The sequence below is a fragment of the Podarcis pityusensis genome (assembly GCF_964106645.2).
Source record: "Podarcis pityusensis genome assembly, chromosome: 6".
NCBI lineage: Eukaryota > Metazoa > Chordata > Lepidosauria > Squamata > Lacertidae > Podarcis > Podarcis pityusensis.
In genome coordinates, this window is record NC_138030.1 from 92,217,893 (window position 1) to 92,239,024 (window position 21,132).

A 21,132-nucleotide genomic window follows, 5' to 3' on the forward strand; every position below is an offset into this window, starting at 1 on the left:
AAATGGACCGGAATCGTTCTGTGTTGATAGAGTTTGTCAAGATGATGTTCAGGGGAAAAAACAGTTGTGACCAAGGTAATAATAAAAATAATAATAATGACCTCAGAAGAAGTGTTCCAGTTTCTCTGCTGCATTAAATGCCCTATGTTTGTAAGTGCTATGCCAAGGTCAAGTCTTAACAGCTCCTAGATCTGTCTCAGCTTTTCAAGGTGTTTCCTGAACAGGATGGCTAAGGAGGCTGTCTAAAGGTCAAGCATGTTAAGATTTCCAAAATGATAACATAGCTAGGGAGAAAGAAGGAAGGTGGCAGATGGGGGGGGGAGACTGTATGTATGTATGTATTTAAGTATTTAAAAATACTTTAATTTTTTTATCCCACCTTTCTTCCAAGGAGTTCAAGGCAAGGTCACACAAAGGTGGTGGTCAGCCTGTGCCTGGGCTGTATAATTTTGCACAAAAGGCGAGGGCTCCCAGGATTTGTTAAAGGGGAAGGAGTTGGCAATATTTCTTAATGCTCCTTCACATAAAAAAGGCAAAACCCCTTGTAGTATGATAACAGATCAGGGGGAGGGGGCAGCAGTAAAGCCTTCCTGTGTAAAGTCCTAATTTACTAAGGGCAAAACATGATTTCGCCTCCTCCCCAAACATACAGCTTCAGTCTGAAGTCCAAAATTCTGCCACCTCAGTCTAACGCTTTCTTCTTCTTCTTTGAATTTATTTACTGCCCTACACCCGGAGGTATCAGGGTGGTTCACAGTAAAAAAAATAGCAGATTAGCTTGTCATGTGAGGAAAGAAGCATGGAAAGCAAGTAGAAGAGAAAAATAAGGAACCAGTGGGCATTGATGATGTGACTTTGCCATTGTGCATTGCTAGCAAAGGGAAGCAAAATGCAGAGAGTCAACAGAGAAAGATTATTAAAACAATTAAAATTAAAAAATAAAAATACTATTTAAATGCACCCCTAGACTTTTTGAAACCTCTGTTTATGTGCGTTCAAGAGGGGAAAAATAGTAATGCAGACAAGTGAAAACATTTGAGGCATTGCAGGGGGTTGGACTAGATGACCTTTGGAGTTCCTTCCAAGTCTACAATTCTATAATTCTATGAACCTGCTATGCTTGGGTCTGCCTATCTAAAGGCAGTTGTTCTGGCTTTTTCCCACTGGTCTCTGGGACAAAAGCATTGACTTCAGAGGCAACAGAATTAATCTACACAACACAATTGCCATAAACATTTTGCAAAACGCGGCCAGAGATTCCATTCCATTTAATTTGTGAGCAAACAACACCCTTGGTTTGGGATTTACCCAACATCAATAGCAGATTAGCTTCTCCTAGGCTGGGTCATTGCTGTTATCTGTTTTTATTATGTTTGTAGAAAACATTTTAATGAATGGCGATTAGGTGCCCTTCAACAGAAACTTTAGAATCAGCAGTTCAAAAAGTACTGACCTTAGAGAGCTGAATTCTTATCGCCGCTTCCTGGACACAAAAGGATTTTCATACATTACATTACAGAAGTAAATTGTGGGGGAGGGGGAGCCAAGCTAAGTTACACAGATAGCATCTTAGCCATTTAGACTCGGAATCAGAAGAAGGTTTTAGAAGTACAGTTGTACCTCGGGTTAAGTACTTAATTCGTTCCGGAGGTCCGTTCTTAACCTGAAACGGTTCTTTTTTTTTTTTTTAATGATATTTATTAAGAGTTTTAAAGTTACAGAAAAAACAGAGAAGAAAAAGAAAGAGAAAAAACAAAAACAAAAAAACAAACAAACCACAATCCAGCAGTACAAATTGATAAAAATCAAAATCAAAAAATAAGAACAAAGCACGTAACAGAACACAATCAAAAAACAAAAATAAGCCACAAAAATTTAAAAACAAATCCAATATTCTCATATCCTTGACTGCCATTACCTTCTTTCTTTGACCTCCTCACTCCTCCCTTTTTTTGTATCCTAGTTATTAATAGTCACAGCAAATCCTTTCCATTTTTCATAGTATTCTGTCATTACATTACCTTAATCTATTTTAACCTTATCTTACTATAAAAAACCTTAGGGCTTAAAACTTAGATCTTATTTATACCAATTTCTCATAACCATAACATATTCTTACATAATTCTTTTAACCTTTTTGCTAAAGCCAAATAATTTCGTTCCAACATTTTTCTAACATTCATCAATTTTATAAAACAATCCTAAGTAAAAATTTTAAAACTTTCTTCCAATCTTCATCCAGCATCTCTTCCTCCTGGTCCCGGGTTTTGTCAGTCCTTTCTTTTTTTTTTTTTTTTTTAAATAATCTTTATTAAAGTTTCAAAAGGTTACAAAAAACAAAACAAAAACACACAAAAAAATAACACAAAACACAACATAAATAGTTCCACCTTTTAAGTCTCATTTTCAATAACTTCTTTTCATGACTTCCCCACGCCTCCCCTTATTGTATTCCAACTCCGATTGTTTATTCAAGCAAGTTTTTATCCTTAATGTCCTAATCATAATTTATTAATTTACTTAACCATAAATTATTAATGTGATTCTTTATAATAATTTTAAACCTTAATTCATTATTATCCATTAATTTAGATTATTTAGCAATTTTTAGAATATATACCTTAATCATACATAAAAAGAGATACAAAAAAAAGAGATATAAAAACAAATAATAAAATACCTTCCCTAAGATTGTCCCTATTCCCATCCACAGATTCCCCATTCTTATAATAATAAAGAGCATATAGTTTTACACTGCAAAATAAAAATCAGGCCCCCTTTGGACTTCTAAACCCCACCCTTCTCTTCCCGGTTTCAATCCCAAACCAAAGTCCAATTAGTCCATCTTTTTAGCCTGGTGACCTTACGTCCGAGGCTCTCGAATCTCTCTCAGTCCCTTTCTGCCGGCTTCTTCGAAAATCTTTCATATTGAACACCCCAGGTCGGGGAAGTACCTTCTCCATGTTAACCATATTTCTTCCAGCAAGGCCTACTTGTTTAGAGGTGGAGCTCCAACTCTGTTTCTTAAGTCTATATGTCCCAAATAATCCAGTTTTCATCTTAGTCGAATTGGAATTCTTCTTGGCAGGTCTCCGGCTCTCTTTTATCTTCTGTAACTTATCAGCCACCCCTTCTTTCTGCTCCTCCTGTTCAGCTGATGTCTTAATCTTTGGTTTCTTTTCTTGTCCAGCTGCCTGTGTTTTGAGCATCAAGTCCCTTTCCAACTCAGTAGGTATATTTTCTGTTGACTTCGGTTTCGTAGGACTTGTAGACAAAACATGGCCTTGCTCGATCCTCTCTTGCAGCTTTCCCATGAGAAAAATAAGCTCTTGCAAGTCAGCTCGTATTTCCCGACCTAGTTCCATTCTTGTAATATCCAAGAATCCCCTCTAGAGGGATTCTAGTTACTTAGTATTCTTTTCCCTTCCGATCCAAAAGTCAGGTTTATTTGTATCAGTCTTTCTTTACTTTCAATATTTTGTAGCAGTATAGCCGGTTAGAATTTAAGCTTTGATTTTTCCGGCTTTGACAGCTAATTTGACAGCTGTCAAAAGTTTTCTATAAATCCTCTGCAGGCTCTTTTCACGGGTTACTCCCGGGCTTGAGAAAGGTGGTACTTAGTCCAAATAATTAAACTTTTGTCCTCCGGCACATTAGCTTAGTCCTTTAAATCTGTGGAATTTATATCTTTTATCGAATTACCCCAATTCTTCACGCAACCTTAGTTGACAGCTCCTTGCTTCAAACTGTTTACAATAAGGGGGGGGGGCGGACTTCCCTTTTTTTCACCTCCCCCGCTCGTGCCAAATTTATAATCAAATTATTTGTAATCCAATTTCCCAATTACTCACGGGTTGTTGTTCTTGATTTTAAGTCCAAATTTTAATAGGAAGAAGTCAGCGCTCTCTGACAAATGGCATGCGGCTTCGCTCGGCAGGGGAAGCAGAAGACTCACAGCACCACGCCACTCCCCGGCACCCGTTCCGTAGCCTTTAAAAAGGCTCCTTCGCGAGTCGGGAGGGCGCTAACGATGCCCGCCGAGTCACCATGTCCACGGGCTCCTATGCCCGTGGTTTTTGAGGGTCCCCGTGTCGCCGGCACGGCAAGACCCAGCCCCTGTCAAGCCGATTCCCTCCGGAGCTCGGAGGGAATCCGCCATTAGCCGATCGCGCTAACCCGGAAGTCCTTGTCAGTCCTTTCTATCCCATCAATCTAGTTCATTAACCTGGTAATCTTATGTCCGAGGCCCTTAAATCTCTTCCATGTCCCTTCCGCAGCTCTTCTTCATATTTATACCTGTACTTTACTTTATCTCCTGCTCCTTTCACTCGTGGAAACTCCAACTTGACAGTGTTTTTGACCCTTCTCGACAAATCAGCCCCTTTTCCATAGTCCACACTAGACTCCATGTGGTATTTAAAAACATGTTTCAAGATCCCTCCAGAATTAAGAGCCCCCACAACCCCAAACATCTCACGGCCCATTGCCAGACTTGGAGAGTCAAAACATCCCTGCATAGGGGGGTCTATCCAACCCCCCATTTCCAAACCAAACAAAACTCTATCTCTCCAAGCCTGGCTTTTTCCAAGTTCATTTGTCAAATCCAACAACTCATGTTCCTGCTGGGCCGCAGCTCCTTCCATCTCTGGCGCCCGAGGTTCAGCAACATCCTCTTCCCTCATCTGATCTGTCAGAGCACACTCCTGATTTAATTCCTGGGTGGGCTCTATATAGTTACCCACTACCTGTCCGAAATTTCCAATCGCTGCAGTCATCAAGTCCATCTTCTCATGTAGCTGTTCCAGTAGGGCACTTGTTTTGCAGAAAGCACGCATCAGAGCTTCTGAATACATACAAGGTCAGAAGTCTATTCCCACGATCGTAATCTGCTGCAGCTGCAGGGCTCCCCGATTCAGATTTAGTAACAGTTTCACAGGCTTTCTCTAGGGGAAGAACTTCTATTTGTTCTTTTCTTTTATAAGCAGATCTAACAACAAAGTTTCCTTTTTCAGATATTTTGTCAATATTTGTTCCTTTAAAATGCGAAGGAGAACAATGGAATCACTATGTTTCTCTTCTTTTAACTATCTGTCAAAAACGTTTGTCTCTGGTCAATGAGCTTCCCAAAGAACGTCAGCCCTGACACCCGCTCCCAGGATCAAGACGGTGGAAAATTACTTTGCTTTACACTCTTTCTGCAGGTTTAAACAGTCCAAAAAAAATCCCCCCTCTTCTCCTGCTTCCGAAGGGGGTTCAACAATTTTATTTTATTTTTTTTATAAATATTTTATTGAAATTTTTAAGTTACAATATAATAATCAAACAAAATTATAACAAAACATAACATACTTTCTTATCTTCTTGTGACCTCCTCACATCTCCCGCCCCTACCTTCCATGTTAAAAAAAATTTTATCCAGCAAATTATCACCTTACTTCCATCCTCACTGTCTAATTATCAATTAAATTTATCCAACTGTTTGTCCAAAATAAAAATTGTTTTTTCTTACATTTTCTTATCTTCCTACTTCTCTTCATCTATTTTGATGGTGCCAAATTGTTTATGATCAAGCATCCTGCTTAGCATTCATACAATTTGCAATGTTTTTGCAAATAAATCTTAAATTTTTTCCAATCTTCTTCTACCGTCTCCTCTCCCAGGTCTCGGATTCTGCCGGTCATTTCAGCCAATTGCATATAGTCCATCAGTTGCATCTGCCATTCTTCCAGTGTGGGTAGATCTTGAGTTTTCCAGTGCTTCGCGAGAAGTATCCTTGCTGCTGTTGTGGCATACATAAAGAATATTCGATCCTTCTTTACCACCCCTTGGCCCACCATACCCAGAAGAAAGGCCTCTGGTTTCTTAGAGAAGGTATACTTAAATACCTTTTTCAGTTCATTATATACCATTTCCCAGAAAGCCTTCACTTTAGGGCAGGTCCACCAGAGGTGAAAGAATGTTCCTTCCTTTTCTTTACATTTCCAACACTTATTATCAGACAAGTGGTATATTTTTGCAAGTTTGACTGGTGTCATATACCATCTATATATCATTTTCATTACATTTTCTTTCAAAGCATTACAAGCAGTGAAGTTTAGCCCAGTAGTCCACAACCTTTCCCAGTCCTCAAACATGATATTATACCCAATGTCCTGTGCCCACTTTATCATGGCTGATTTTACCGTTTCATCTTGTGTGTTCCATTTTAACAGCAAGTTATACATTCTTGAAAGTACCTTAGTCTTAGGCTCTAACAATTCCGTTTCCAACTTCGATTTCTCCACCTGGAACCCTAACTTTTTGTCAAGTTTAAAAACTTCCTTAATCTGAGCGTAATGTAACCAATCTCGCACTTTATCTCTCATTTTCTCCATACTCTGCAGTTTCCAATTATCTCCATCCTTTTCTAGTATTTCCCAATACTTTGGCCAATTGGCCTCCATGTTGGGTCTTTTTCGGGCCTTAGCTTCCAATGGTGAAAGCCACCTTGGTGTTTTATTCTCCAGTAAGTCTTTATATTTTGTCCAGACATTAAACACTGCTTTTCTGACAATATGATTCTTGAAAACCTTGTTAATCTTAACCTTGTCATACCATAAATATGCATGCCAACCAAAAGCATTATTAAAACCTTCCAAATCCAGCACATCAGTGTCCTCGAGAAGTAGCCAGTCTTTTAACCAGCAAAAAGCTGCTGATTCATAGTAGAGCCTTAAGTCTGGCAGGGCAAAGCCCCCTCTTTCTTTCGCATCTGTTAGTATCTTAAACTTAATTCTGGGCTTTTTGCCCTGCCAGACAAATTTAGAAATATCTCTCTGCCACTTCCGAAAGCACTCTGTCTTATCCACAATCTGTAATGTTTGGAACAGAAACAACATCCTTGTTGCAGATCTAACAACAAAGTTTCCTTTTTCAGATATTTTGTCAATATTTGTTCCTTTAAAATGCGAAGGAGAACAATGGAATCACTATGTTTCTCTTCTTTTAACTATCTGTCAAAAACGTTTGTCTCTGGTCAATGAGCTTCCCAAAGAACGTCAGCCCTGACACCCGCTCCCAGGATCAAGACGGTGGAAAATTACTTTGCTTTACACTCTTTCTGCAGGTTTAAACAGTCCAAAAAAAATCCCCCCTCTTCTCCTGCTTCCGAAGGGGGTTCAACAATTTTAAATGATGAAAGTTAATCCTTTACAAGCGATTTTCTGAACTCTAGGTTGCCATGTCTTTGCTTTAATCTATCTACAAGAAACGGAAGGCTGACTTCCTGTTTAGACCTTCCCGTTTCAGTGCCAAATTGAGATGAATTTCTTAGTCCAATTTTCCTTTCTACTCGCAGGTCATTATTCAAAGTCCAATTGTCTGAAATTAAAGTACTCACGGGTAATTGTTTTGAAAGCCAAATTGTCCCAGGAAAAAGGCAGCGCTCTCCGGCAACGGCTGTGCGGCTTCGCTCCACGGAAGAAGCAGTTGACTCTCAGCACCGCGCCACTTCCCCCTCTTCGCTCCGGAGCCCGTGAATGGGTTCCTTTACGGGTTGGGGGGGCGCTAAAGGTGCCCACCGAGTCCCATGGTCACAGGCTTCATCCGCCTGTGATTTTTGAAAGGGTCCCCGCTTCGCCGTAGCGGGAAAGACCCGTTTTCCGTGGAGCTGGTCCCTCCAGATCAGAGGGAGTCCGCCATTACCGATGGCGCCACCCCAGAAGTCCTTAACCTGAAACTGTTCTTAACCTGAAGCACCACTTTAGCTAATGGGGCCTCCTGCTGCTGCTGCGCCACCGGAGCACGATTTCTGTTCTCATCCTGAAGCAAGGTACTATTTCTGGGTTAGCGGAGTCTGTAACCTGAAGTGTATGTAACCCGAGGTACCACTGTAGACGGAACAAAAAGCTGTGACTCCCCACATAACAGTTGTACGAGAGCCTTGGATGCTTCAAAATAATTTCACATCTATTTCATTATTCAATGATTTTAAAATAATATATCTTGCCAGTTTAAAACCAGGGTTAAGGTTATCTCACGTTGCCTCAAATTCCATTTAGATATTGGAAACCTTAACAGACGTGCCTCACAATCGGCTATTGTGCTGTGCAATGTCAGAAACCTTCAGACAGGCAGTAGAAAGGCCCCAATCCCCACATTTCCATTCCCCACCGTATGGAAAGGAAGAGCAGGGAAAAAGCAGAGACATCACCTTGCCAACAAAGGTCCATATAGTTAAAGCTATGGTTTTCCCAGTAGTGATGTATGGAAGTGAGAGCTGGACCATAAAGAGGGCTGATCGCTGAAGAACTGATGCTTTTGAATTATGGTGCTGGAGGAGACTCTTGAGAGTCCCATGGACTGCAAGAAGATCAAACCTCTCCATTCTTAAGGAAATCAGCCCTGAGTGCTCACTGGAAGGACAGATCCTGAAGCTGAGGCTCCAATACTTTGGCCACCTCATGAGAAGAGAAGACTCCCTGGAAAAGACCCTGAAGTTGGGAAATATGGAGGGCACAAGGAGAAGGGGACGACAGAGGACGAGATGGTTGGATAGTGTTCTCGAAGCTACCAGCATGAGTTTGACCAAACTGCGGGAGGCAGTGGAAGACAGGAGTGCCTGGCGTGCTCTGGTCCATGAGGTCACAAAGAGTCGGACACAACTAAACGACTAAACAACAACAACAACAAAGAAAAAACATGGAGGCTGCAATCCTCGGGCTGCCTTTTTGCCTTCTGTGTGGTGTGGTTTGACAGGGTTGCCAGCATTTGGCGGCAGGGTGTGTGTGTGTGTTGTCATGGGCACATTAGGGCATTTGGAAGCTGTCATGCATAGCACGACTAAGGTAAAAAAGGTAAAGGACCCCTGGACAGTTAAGTCCAGTCAAAGGCGACTATGGGGTTGCGCACTCATCTTGCTTTCAGGCCAGGGGAGCCGGCGTTTGTCCAGACAGCTTTCCAGGTCATGTGGCCAGCAGGACTAAACCATTTCTGGTGCAACGGGACACCGTGACAGAAACCAGAGCGCACAAAAAAGCCATTTACCTTCCCGCCACAGCAGTACCTATTTATCTACTTGCGCTGGTGTGCTTTTGAACTGCTAGGTTGGCAGGAGCTGGGGCAGAGCAACGGGAGCTCACCCTGTCGCGCGGATTCGAACCACCAACCTTCTGATCGACAAGCCCAAGAGGCTCAGTGGTTTAGACCACAGCGCCACCTGCGTCCCATCACGACAAAGTAGCTATCATTGCAGGGATGGCAAGTCATCTCCCCAATACATTTGTCAATTCCCATTTAATTAATTTCCCCTTTGCCAGCCAATGCACCCTTCCCATGATCCATCTCTCTTCCCTCCCTCACCCTCTCTCTCCAGGATCATCACCCATGCACCCATGCATATTCTCTCTTCCCATAGATCAGCAATGGGACGTGGGTGGCGCTGTGGTCTAAACCACTGAGCCTCTTGGGCTTGCCGATCAGAAGGTCAGTGGTTCGAATCCATGTGACAGGGTGAGCTCCTGTTGCTTGGTCCCAGCTCCTGCCAACCTAGCAGTTTGAAAGCACGTCAAAATGCAAGTAGATAAATAGGTACCACTCCGGCGGGAAGGTAAATGGCGTTTCCGTGCGCTGCTCTGGTTTCGCCAGAAGCGGCTTAGTCATGCTGGCCACATAACCCGGAAAAACTGTCTGCGGACAAATGCCGGCTCCCTCAGCCTGTAAAGCGAAATGAGCGCCGCAACCCCAGAGTCGTCTGCGACTGGACTTGACTGTCAGGGATCCTTTATCTTTTTACCTTTATAGATCAGCAACCAGACACACAGGGACCCTCTCAGGATTATCCACCCCCAAAACAATATATCTCTGAATCACCTTTTCCCCCCTCTTCTGTTCCACCTACAAACATCTAACCAGTCCAGACACCCATCACTGTTGTCGTTTGTCCCATCAAGACGAAAGCAGGGTAGTCTCAGAAAGAAGATGCCCAGCATAATGTCCTGAGTGAGCCTTGTAGCAGCTAGATAAGCCATTTTGATCAGCAGTTAGGTATGGGCAGTAGCTGATACTGACATGGGCAGATGACCTCTCTCACAAGATGTAGCCCCTTTCCCTCCTTCGTGTGAGCAGCAACTGAGACTTTGTCCTCCTCCTCTGATGTAGGTCAACATTTACATTTTCTTTCCATTTATATTCCTGCCATGCTCCCCAATAATTCCTTAAGCTAGGAAATGAGAATAGAGACAGAGAAGACACTCCTTTCTGGCATACTTTAAGGAGACCTTTCTATGTAAGATTGACACAAAGAAAGCCTCTGGAACAATGTCAATCCCTCATACACATTCCCAATTGCCTTTTTTTTACCCCGCAGCAGTAAATTATGTTCACTGTGGTCCTCAGTTGTAACATTTCCTCCTCAACAAACGCATCATTTGCATTTTAAAATTTGAACTGGGACTGCCAGAAATCAGCTTCCTGCTACTGTAGAGTCTTGCACCTGTTTTGTCGAATGCATGGAGAGACCTTTATAAATAGAATAGGTCTTTAAAGTAATTACACTTTTTTTGAGCTCTCACACTGTGTGGGGGGAGCAGTTTTTCAACAAGCTGGTCCACGGGGGGGGGGGGACACATTTTCTACCTTTTTTAAAAGGTTGCTTTTCACACAGAGAATATTGGGGTAGGTTGCTACATATGTATTTGTGACTGAAATCAACTGATGACACATGATCAGTTGTACAGTTATACCTCGGGTTACAGGCGCTTCGGGTTACGTGATTTCGGGTTGTGCACCACAGGGAACTCGGAAGTACCGGAACGGGTTACTTCCGGGTTTCGGCGCTTGCACATGCGCAGAAGTGCTAAATTGCGCTTTGCACATGCGCAGAAGCACCAAATCACAACCCGCACATGCGCAGACGCGGCGCTGCGGGTTGCGAACGTGCTTCCCGCACGGATCACATTCACAACCCAAGCGTCCACTGTATTGGGCTGGGTCCTTCACAGGGGTGACCCATCACCATTTTTAAATTTGCTGACTTTGTTTAAGAGAAGAGAAAGAGAAAGGCGGGGAGGGAGAGAAAGAGAGAGGTAATGTTTAATAAAATTAGGTTCCATATTGCAGTTTGATGTTGCAGCCCAAGTTTGAAGAGGCTGAAGGCTACAGGTATCAATGATTTTCTGGTTTTACAGGCTATAACCTTTATAAGACAAAGACACACACACACACACAAAGCAATTGCCTATGGACCTAGGTCAGGGAGGATAGGGATAGGGAGATAGGATAGTCAGACTATTTGCCCATCCGGCAGCAGCTTTCCAGGATTTTAAAACAGATTTGTCTCCCAGCCCAACCTGGAAACATCTGGGATGGAAACTGGGGCCTTCTGCATGTGAAGCAGATGCTCTGCCATCTCTGGCCCTCCAGATGTGTTGCACTCCCTCTCCCATCATCCTTGACCATGGGGCATGCTGGCTGGGGCTGACAGAAATAGTTGTCCAGAAACATCTGGAATCCAAGGATTCCTCATGCCTATTCTAGGATGATTGGACACAAAGGAGGGCAGGGGTACCACACCTTTAGCAACTGTGCAGAAGAGAATTTTTTTTTACTAATTGCAGCTTCATTACGTGGAAAGCTTCAACTACCAAAATGGCCTCTCCCATACAATTATTAAAAAGTACAAGGAACTTGCTATCCTTTGCATTTGGTCATCCTGCATTTGCCAGTGGTAACCAAAGTGCCCACTGCTTAATGTACCGAGTTCCAAAATGAAACATTGACTGGGTACAGGGGGGAAATGTTGCCTTTTACTGGCTGTCTGAAGAGCCAAGAGTGTGCCAAGTAATACCTGAACGGAGCTCAGCTGGAGCACCAGTCATCAGGTATCAGAATATTATGTTTCAGGGGCCAGAATCAAGAGAGCAGGGAATGGCTGAGTTCTGCCAGCACCACGGAGAGTTCCTAGACAAGCCATGTGCTGCTTCCACCAGCATCTGAGCACTTAAATAATCAGCAAAGTTGCCCTGTTGAGTGTCTAATCCCCTCCCCCCCCCCCAAGTTAAGAGCTAACAGGAATTTAAAGGCACAGAGCCCTGGCTTGGGCGCTGCTGAGTGGCTTCCTTGTACATCCTCTGCGGTTTCTGCTTACGAGGAAGCGAAAGACCTCGAGCAGTTGGTGAAATGGAGGAGTGGAGATTCCTGTCGCTTGCTGGAGGAATTTGAACTCCTTGCCTCAACCGCAAAGTCAGAGGAAAGTCGTCTTCCTCTGGGACTCTAGAAGAATGTTTCCCATCCCACTCAACAGGAGGCCAGCTTGGGTTTGTAGGAACTCTTGATACATACTTGAAATTGAAACACTTTATTGTCACTTCTACAACTTGTATACAGTGAGATTACACGAGCACCCCCCACTCAGTTCTCTTAGTCTTAATTCCCCTCGTTTACTGACGCACACCCAGCAAACCCGGAAGTCAGTTGCCCTCTTGTTATCTTTTCATTCAGCAGCCTAACAGCCCACGGATAGAAGCTGTTCTTTACCCTGTTGGTGCGACTAATCATGCTTCTATGTCTTCTGCCTGAGGGCAGGTGGTCAAGAAAGTGCCGGCCAGGGTGTGAATCATCCCTGACAATTTTCCTCACTCTCCTGAGGCAACGTTCTTCCACTATTTCATCCAGCAGATTCACGGGACAGCCCATAATATCTTGTGCTGTATTCACCACCCTCTGTAGGCACTTCCTATCAGTTGATGTCAAACCAGCGTACCACACCGTGATGCAGTATGAAAGGACATTTTCTATTGTGGACTGGTAGAAGGAGATCATCAAATGTTGATTGACATCATTCTTTTGCAGTACTCTGAGGAGATGGAGTCTCTGTTGGGCTTTCTTAACCACCTGGGTTGTATTGATTTTCCAAGTAAGGTCTTCACTGAGATAAACTCCTAGGAATTTAAAGGAAGAGACTCTTTCCACACATCCCTCCCCGATGTACAGTGGGGCTAGTTCTCTCTTCCTCTGAAAGTCCAACACCATCTCCTTTGTCTTGCTGATATTAAGGTGCAAGTTGTTCCCTAGGCATCATGTAGATATTTTTTGACCTCCCCTCTATACGATGATTCATCTCCACCTGTTATTAAACCCATTATGGTGGTGTCATCTGCAAACTTAATAATTGCAGTAGACGGGTCAGATGATACACAATCGTATGTATACAATGAATACAGGTAGGGACTTAGCACACATCCCTGTGGTGTGCCAGTGCTGATTTTTAAGGAATTAGATGTTACATGTCCAATCCTCACTGTCTGTGTCCTGTTGACCCCCCCCCCCAGTAAAGGTGTCTTCTGCTACAGAATCACTGCCCATGGCAATTGGGAACTGCAAGGAGCCTAGCAGCAACTGGGCTCAGTGGTGGCTGCACCATTAGGACTACAGGGAACTGCAACACCAACCTCAGTCCACAGCCAACTGCCTTCTTTCAGTCCAGGGGGAGGCCCTGGCTGTCAGTTGTTGCCTCCTCCTCCTCCTCCTTCTCTGACTCGGTGTTGCCATTGTAGAACTTTGCAGAGAAGAGGATGGGGACTAAACTAGAAATAGTTGACTCTTCTTGTCATTTGCTCTGGCTGGGCTGTCTTCCTGTCTTCCACCCTACCCTCAGTGGGGCCTTAGTCCCCACTGTGTAGGGCTAAATGTCACATTGCCAAAAGAGAGGTGAGGCTTTGCACGTGTGAACCATACCCTTACCTACCTCTGGTGTTAATTTTATCTTCTCTGCGTTGAGCATGTGAAAAGCTTTCGATGAAGAAATCTTTTTAAAGACCTGATCCTGAGGGACGTAGTCGTTCAAGTACTTGATATGCTGTCTGAAAGAGAACAAAAGACAGCTAGAGCAAAGCTTAAGCTACAACTGAACAATTACCCACTCTCGTGCCAGTCAAGGAGAATGCACGCAGCCCCCCACGTAGCTCCTGATCCTGCCGAGAAAGACTTTGCGGTTATTCTTTTTTTCCTGGAGAAAGCGACAGAGGGATCAGAGGAAGGGGGAAAGCTACAACTCTCTTTCACACGGCCACCCCCAAGAAAGATTTTACCTGCTGAGGCAATTGCTACTTGGCTTAAAGTGAGGAATGTGAATTCCGTGCAAAGAAAAGATCTGAAGGAAACACAAGGCAATAATTATGGTGATGATAATTTTTTTAAGCAGGTGATCCAAGTCAGAAATTACAAGAGGATTTAGTGAGTCCTACCTCCAAGGAATTGCATAGCCTACCAGAGAGTGGGAGGGAGGGATAGCTTTAGGCTTCCAGCAAACAAGCAATGGCAGCTGTTGTAGGGAGTTGCAGGTAGACAACACATTCACTGCATCAGGAGACAAGGAACCAAAGCACTTGGATGCAATACCTTGTCAACACAGTGAAGCTTCTAGGAATGGCTGCATCTGACAGTTTTGGTTTCTAATGTTTCTAATCTGCAGCACATTTCTGCATGTGTGAGATTTTTTAAAAAAGTCTGCATGAAAATTTGTATGCATTCTTGTGCACGTTTCTTTTAACAGACATACGGTGGTACCTCAGGTTACAGACGCTTCAGGTTACAGACTCCGCTAACCCAGAAATATTACCTTGGGTTAAGAACTTTGCTTCAGGATGAGAACAGAAATCGCGCAGCAGCAGGAGGCCCCATTAGCTAAAGTGGTGCTTCAGGTTAAGAACAGTTTCAGGTTAAGAACGGACCTCCAGAATGAATTAAGTTCTTAACCCGAGGTACCACTGTACAGTGGTACCTCTGTTTAAGAACAGTCCGGTTTAAGAATGATTTAGTTTACAAACTCTGCAAAACCGGAAACAGTGTTTTGGTTTGAGAACTTTACCTTGGTCTAAGAATAGAGTCTGAACAGTGGAAGGGCACTGGTGGCGGGACGCCTCATTAGGGAAAGCGCCCCTCGGTTTAAGAACGGTTTTGGTTTAAGAACGGACTTCCGGAACGGATTAAGTTCATAAACTGTATTTTTGCATGCTATTTTGACTAATATATGCACTTCTGCAAGCAATCTACATTAATATATGCACTTTTGCTTGTACTTTTCATTAATATATCTATCTTTGCATGCACCCTTTGGCTAGAGAACTACATTGCAAAATTCAGAGAAGTGTGAATCTCAAAGGAGAGCTATGTTTTGGTTTGCATGTTTGTTTGGGAAATGCAAATTTGATAGGTTCATATTAAAATGTGAACAGCACTTATGTCTCCCCTATCCCTAGAAGCTTCTAGACCAGCCTTTCTCAACCTGTGGGTCCCCAGATGTTTTTGAACTACAACTCCCATCACCCCTAGCTAACAAGGCCAGAGCTCAGGGATGATGGGAGTTGTAGTCCAACAACATATGGGGACCCACAGGTTGAGAACCACTGTTCTAGACAAAAATCTGGCAGGTTATTTCAAATTACTATGTGCCCTTAACACCTCTGAATCTCTTGTCTCATCCGCAATTTTCCTGTCTGTCTAGCCTCAAGCTACCTTTCCTCTACCTGACTTTTATATACTCCCCCTCATTTCTGTAGACTTTCTCTTTCAGTTCTCCCTTCCAAGTCTCTTATATTCTCAGGTCCCTGCCTCCTTCTTTCCAAGTCCCCCTGCTTCTTCCGCCTCCAAGGCCCACCTCCCTGCCTGTTCTGCGCTTCTCTCAGTTCAGAACAGCTTAGCCAATGTGAGCCAGAGATTATTCTGCCTCTCCCAGCCTTCTGCGACATTTGGGCAGCTCAGCTAATCATTGCCAAAGGCTTAATTTTAAGAAACCCAAGAGTTGGACCTGCTGAAACCCAGGGGCAGGATCTGAGGGCACTGAGAAGGAGAAATCAGGTCCTCCCTTAAAGAGGGCACCTATTGCGGTGAGACCTGGACAACCGACACCCTGTGTTGTGGGTGGGAACGATTGGTCAGCCACAACACCCGATTGGTAGGTCCCTCAAAGCTGGGTGCAATCTGGCCAATGGGACGCAGTCCAAACGGTTTGAGGGACCTATTTATGCCCATGCATGTGACCCAGAGCTTCCTCTTTCGGCTCATGCATTCGGAACACCCGCCCACCTCTCCCTACTTTTAGGGCATTGTGCGATTGACCTTGCTATGCCATCGTGTGTTATCTGTCATTGGGACAGGGGCACGGCAGGAATTTTCCCCACTTGGCTGATTGGCTGTTGCCATTTGGGTTTCGCCTGCCGCGTAGCACGTCGTCACAACTTGTAAGGTTGCGGATAGGCTGTGGTTCAGGTGATAGGGATGGGAGAATGCTCTTGCCATCCCTATGTGAAGGGTATTACGTTAAAGGAATCCAGGGACCCGATGGTTTGGTCAACCCCTGAGAGGGGGTTGTACCCGTGCCTGAGTCCAGGGGGACATTTGGGTGGTGGAGTTGGCCACTTCCCGGCTTTCCGCTTATCCAGGTGTTCACCCTTGCCTGACCTATGCTGGTGCCCTGGGTCAGCACTACCTGCATGGCAGGGAGCTAGTCGAACCAGAGCCTATGCAACCAGTCACTTTCTGTAATCAATAAAGTTGTGGCCTAAATTCTGCCAAAAAACAAACCAAAATTTGAGTCATGTGTGAATTTATTTCGGGGGGAGGTTTCTGGGTCTGAACACGCAAAGCCTGATCACAAGAACTGCCTCTGCTGCCTGTGCCTTACATCTCTCTAGGCTTCACCTCTAAACCACTGACCAAGCAAGAGTCAAACATGGTCTTTTTAACTACCCCTGAAAGTGTCAGAGCCAGAAGCCCTGACCAGCTCCACTTGTAATTAGACATGAAAAACATGAAAAACTGAAAGGGCGATTTCACTGGGAAAGGGTTAGAGGCCTTTGAGACAAAAATCCGCTTTGTTGCAAATGCCAGAAGACCAAGATTAGATCAGCCCTGTGACAAGCGGCGGGGTGGGTGTGTGGAATGTGAAGTCATAGTGAGCCTTTGCTGTCTGCTCAAGGGAATTCCATGTGCAAATTGGAGCAAGGCACACTCTGGCCTGCTGGGCTAATAAGACGGCTGGTATGTTTGGGGGGGGGGGTTGAATAATCGCAAGCATCTGTTTACTACTGTTATAAGAATTTTAAGGTCTTAGATATGTAATAAATGTTCATAAATGTACCAAGCAAACACGTACATAAATATATAAACCACGTCTGGAGCAGCACAGGAAGACCATCCTGAAACCATTTTGATGCCCAAATGTTTTCTCTGCAAGGAGGGAGGGGGGTGAGAGAACCTTCCCATTCTCTCAGGAATTAAGTAATTACCATCTCAAAGGAATGGCCAGACTACCAGGAAAGGCTTTATCAGATAACCTGGCAGGCAGGAAAAACAACAACATTCAAATTTCTGTTGTAGACCGCCTTTTCTGTGATGCAGGTATGATGTTTGTGGGGGGTGGTCTTGTGTTACACCCCTTCTGTGATGTATGTATGATGTATGGAGGGGTGGTCTTGAGCTCCAGGGCAGGGAATTTAAAATGTCTATATGAGGGCGGGCACACCTTTGTTCTGGGTCCTCCTCCCTCCTTCTTGTGAGGGTAGCACCCTGTTGCAACAGATCAATAAAGATCAGGCTTACTAGCTGCTTTGCTTCTCAATATTCTCTGGTTGGCCTCTGTTATTTTCTCCTACCGATAGAGAACCCACTTAAGGATTCTATATGGGCTCTTGGATACCCCATAAGGGAAGAAGGGCAGATTTTGTTTACAACACTACAGATCGGGGGGGGGGGGGCACGCGCACGCACACACACAAATTACACTTTCTGAGGTCTGATATTAAAGAAAAAGAGCAGAGAGGCAAACTCTGTCTGTTGAGGGCCTTCTCGGTAGTGGCGCCCACCCTGTGGAACACCCTCCCTTCAGATGTGAAGGAAATAAGTAGCTATATCATCTTTAAAAGACATCTGAAGGCAGCCCTGTTCAGGGAAGTTTTTAATATTTAACGCTGTATTGTTTTTAACATTTGATTGGAAGCCACCCAGAGTGGCTGGGGAGACTCAGCCAGATGGGTGGGGTATAAATAATAAATTATTATTATTATTATAACAAAGTTTAGCCAAAATACAAACGTGACTATATTAAGATTCCACATTGCTACAGGCTCATCTCACTTTCAGAGAATCACTTTTCAGAGAATCACTTTCAGAGAATTACACGGGAGCCCAAATCCCAAGAGGTTTCCCCATTGTGATAGCACACATTTGCAGGAATTGACTCTTCTCTCGTCTGGTCGCTGTGATTATTCCTAAGCTGATCGGCAGTGGGGGGGTGAAGCAGAATGACAAGCGCCATGGCTCCTCAGCCAAGGTACCATCATCACAATTGCTCATCACGCCCCCATTACTCACATCCTCCCTCTTGTGTCTGCCTCGTCTCACGTGGGCATCACATCTGGAACTGCAGCTGCGAAAAATGTCACTGGACAGAAGAAATGATTTGGCAAGAGAACAGACATTGTCGTGTGTTCGTACTTGGTTCCGCTCTTCAGCAAGGATGCTATTACAAAGCAAATTACCGTATTTTTCGCTCTATAAGACGCACCAGACCATAAGACGCACCTAGTCTTTGGAGGAGGAAAACAAGAAAAAAAATATTCTGAATCTCAGAAGCCAGAACAGCAAGAGGGATCGCTGCGCAGCGAAAGCAGCGATCCCTCTTGCTGTTCTGGCTCCTGGGATAGTTGCGAAGCCTGCATTCGCTCCATAAGACGCACACACATTTCCCCTTACTTTTTAGGAGGGAAAAAGTGAGTCTTATAGAGCAAAAAATACGGTATTTCTTTCTTGCTATCACCTACAATTTGGTTTTCCTGCATCCTTCCCCCACTTCCCCAGCAATCTTCTGTATTTGCCTACTCAAATGTTCTAAATGCATGTCTAATTCACTTGCAGCCTCACTGCAGAATTGGTTTTGTAGTTCCAAGACTGCATGCAGTTAGTTGTACTCACTGTATACATGGATGTGCTGACTTCCAAGGATTTTTTTGCATGGAGAGGTAAAATGTCACAAGAATCCAAAATGGTTAGAAGAGGAGCGTAAGAATGTGTAATGCTAATTTATTGTAATTTATTTATTTTTTTAAATTGAATTTTATTTTTTATATTCAGCAGCTACAGTCAAGGGTTGGAACATTACTTCCTCCTGAAACCACAGAATAGGAAAAGATAAACAATGAAATCTACATGTTTACTTGTCTGCAGAAACAGCAGAATTACAAAAATACAAATCATAAGAATGAAAAATGCAAACAGTAAAGAATGTAGGGCATCCAAAGTAATGGGTTGTCACACTTTCAAAGAATACAGATGATTATGCTAAATACACATAAGCTAAACATATATATTTAGGGAGAAGGAGTTGGGGAAGAAAAAGGGCATTAATATAATAATAGCTTGCTGAATAAACCATTTCCATTTGAACGCTGGTTGTGGAGCCAAGTTATATACATCCTCATTAAACATAAAATCGTACCCAATAATGCTAATTCGTGGGAACCCAGCTTGTTGAAATAACGTTGGATTTCAGAATGGTCAACAGCATTTCTCAGTCAAGATTCAAAAGTGACAGAAATAATATTGCTAAGATGGGTTTCTTGGGGGACGGGGGACGGGAGTCAGTCTGGATGATAACCTGGGACCCTTCCAATTCTTGGGCTCCTGTATCCGTGGAGGTAGAATGTATAAGAGCAAGCCACATCCTTTGTCTCAGTAATGGCTTTGGCTGGCTACTTAAGTACCACGATTAACAAGTCAAAAGAGGTTGCCATAGAAACAAATGGGTGGGCCTTCCCCCCACCCTCACCTGGCTGGTAGGTAGAAGAACAACAACCAGAGTTGTTGGGGTTTTTTTGGTGGGGAGGAGCTCATGATACAAGCTGCAGACAGAAAGATATCTTTTTGCTCTGTGTTTTTATCCAAAGCGGTGACTAATAGAGAAGCAAGCTCTTTTGGGGCGGTTAATGCTGTGAACCTCTCCATCCTATGCTCAGGCTACACAGTACGGTAAAGGTAAAGGGACCCCTGACCATTAGGTCCAGTTGTAGCCGACTCTGGGGTTGCGGCGCTCATCTCACTTTATTGGTCGAGGGAGCCAGCGTACAGCTTCCGGGTCATGTGGTCAGCATGACTAAGCCGCTTCTGGCGAACCAGAGCAGCGCACGGAAACGCCGTTTACCTTCCCGCCAGAGTGGTACCTATTTATCTACTTGCACTTTGACGTGCTTTCCAACTGCTAGGTGGGCAGGAGCAGGGACCGAGCAACGTCCCCCCGTCACGGGGATTCAAACCACCGACCTTCTGATTGGCAAGTCCTAGGCTCTGTGGTTCAACCCACAGCGCCACCCGCGTCCCCCAGGCTACACAGTACATATGTGTAAATAAAATCAGATTTCCTAACGACTCCAAAGTCTCCCCTAACCTTCATTCCAAGGAAACTGAACCCTGGGTAAGCACGGGAACCCCTGGAGTATCTGACAGCTCAGAAACTGGGGTGCCATGGAACAATATGGAACCCAAATTTATTCACCCCACCCGGAGACACTGCTTATGATTGAGGCACGGGTGCCTTTTCAGCATTGAATAGAAACTCTGTGCCCCTGCAAAAACGGAAGAGGACTGAAGACGAGGGCAAAAGGACTGCTTCCCCACCAACCTCATTCTTGTTGCTCTCAGATAGCCTCCACCTGCTTGCATCCTTCCTTACAACCAACCATTGGCCCCACCAGTCTCGAGAGCCACCAACCATTCCTGGTGGTCAGTTAGCCAAAGCCATGAGGCCCAACATTCACCAAAACTGCCACCGAAAGGTCATTTGCAGATGTAACATAAGAGATTTTGACCTTAATGGCACCTGCAGCAGGCCCTGCCAAACCAAGACTGGCTTTGTCATCCACCCGATGAGACACAATTAAACTTAAACAAAGTCATACTGCCTGTTGTTTTACCATGAGGGGGACTCACCATACAAATTATTATTTGTCCATTGGGCACCTTAGTTTTTGCAGTCCTGCACCCAGGGGGAAAAAGCCACTTCACTGCTGCTCCTTCCTTGACGTAGTTATACAAATCCACATTTCCTAGGCGGAAATAATTGCTGAGTCAATCCTGATAAAAGAAGAAAGAGCCCGAAATCAA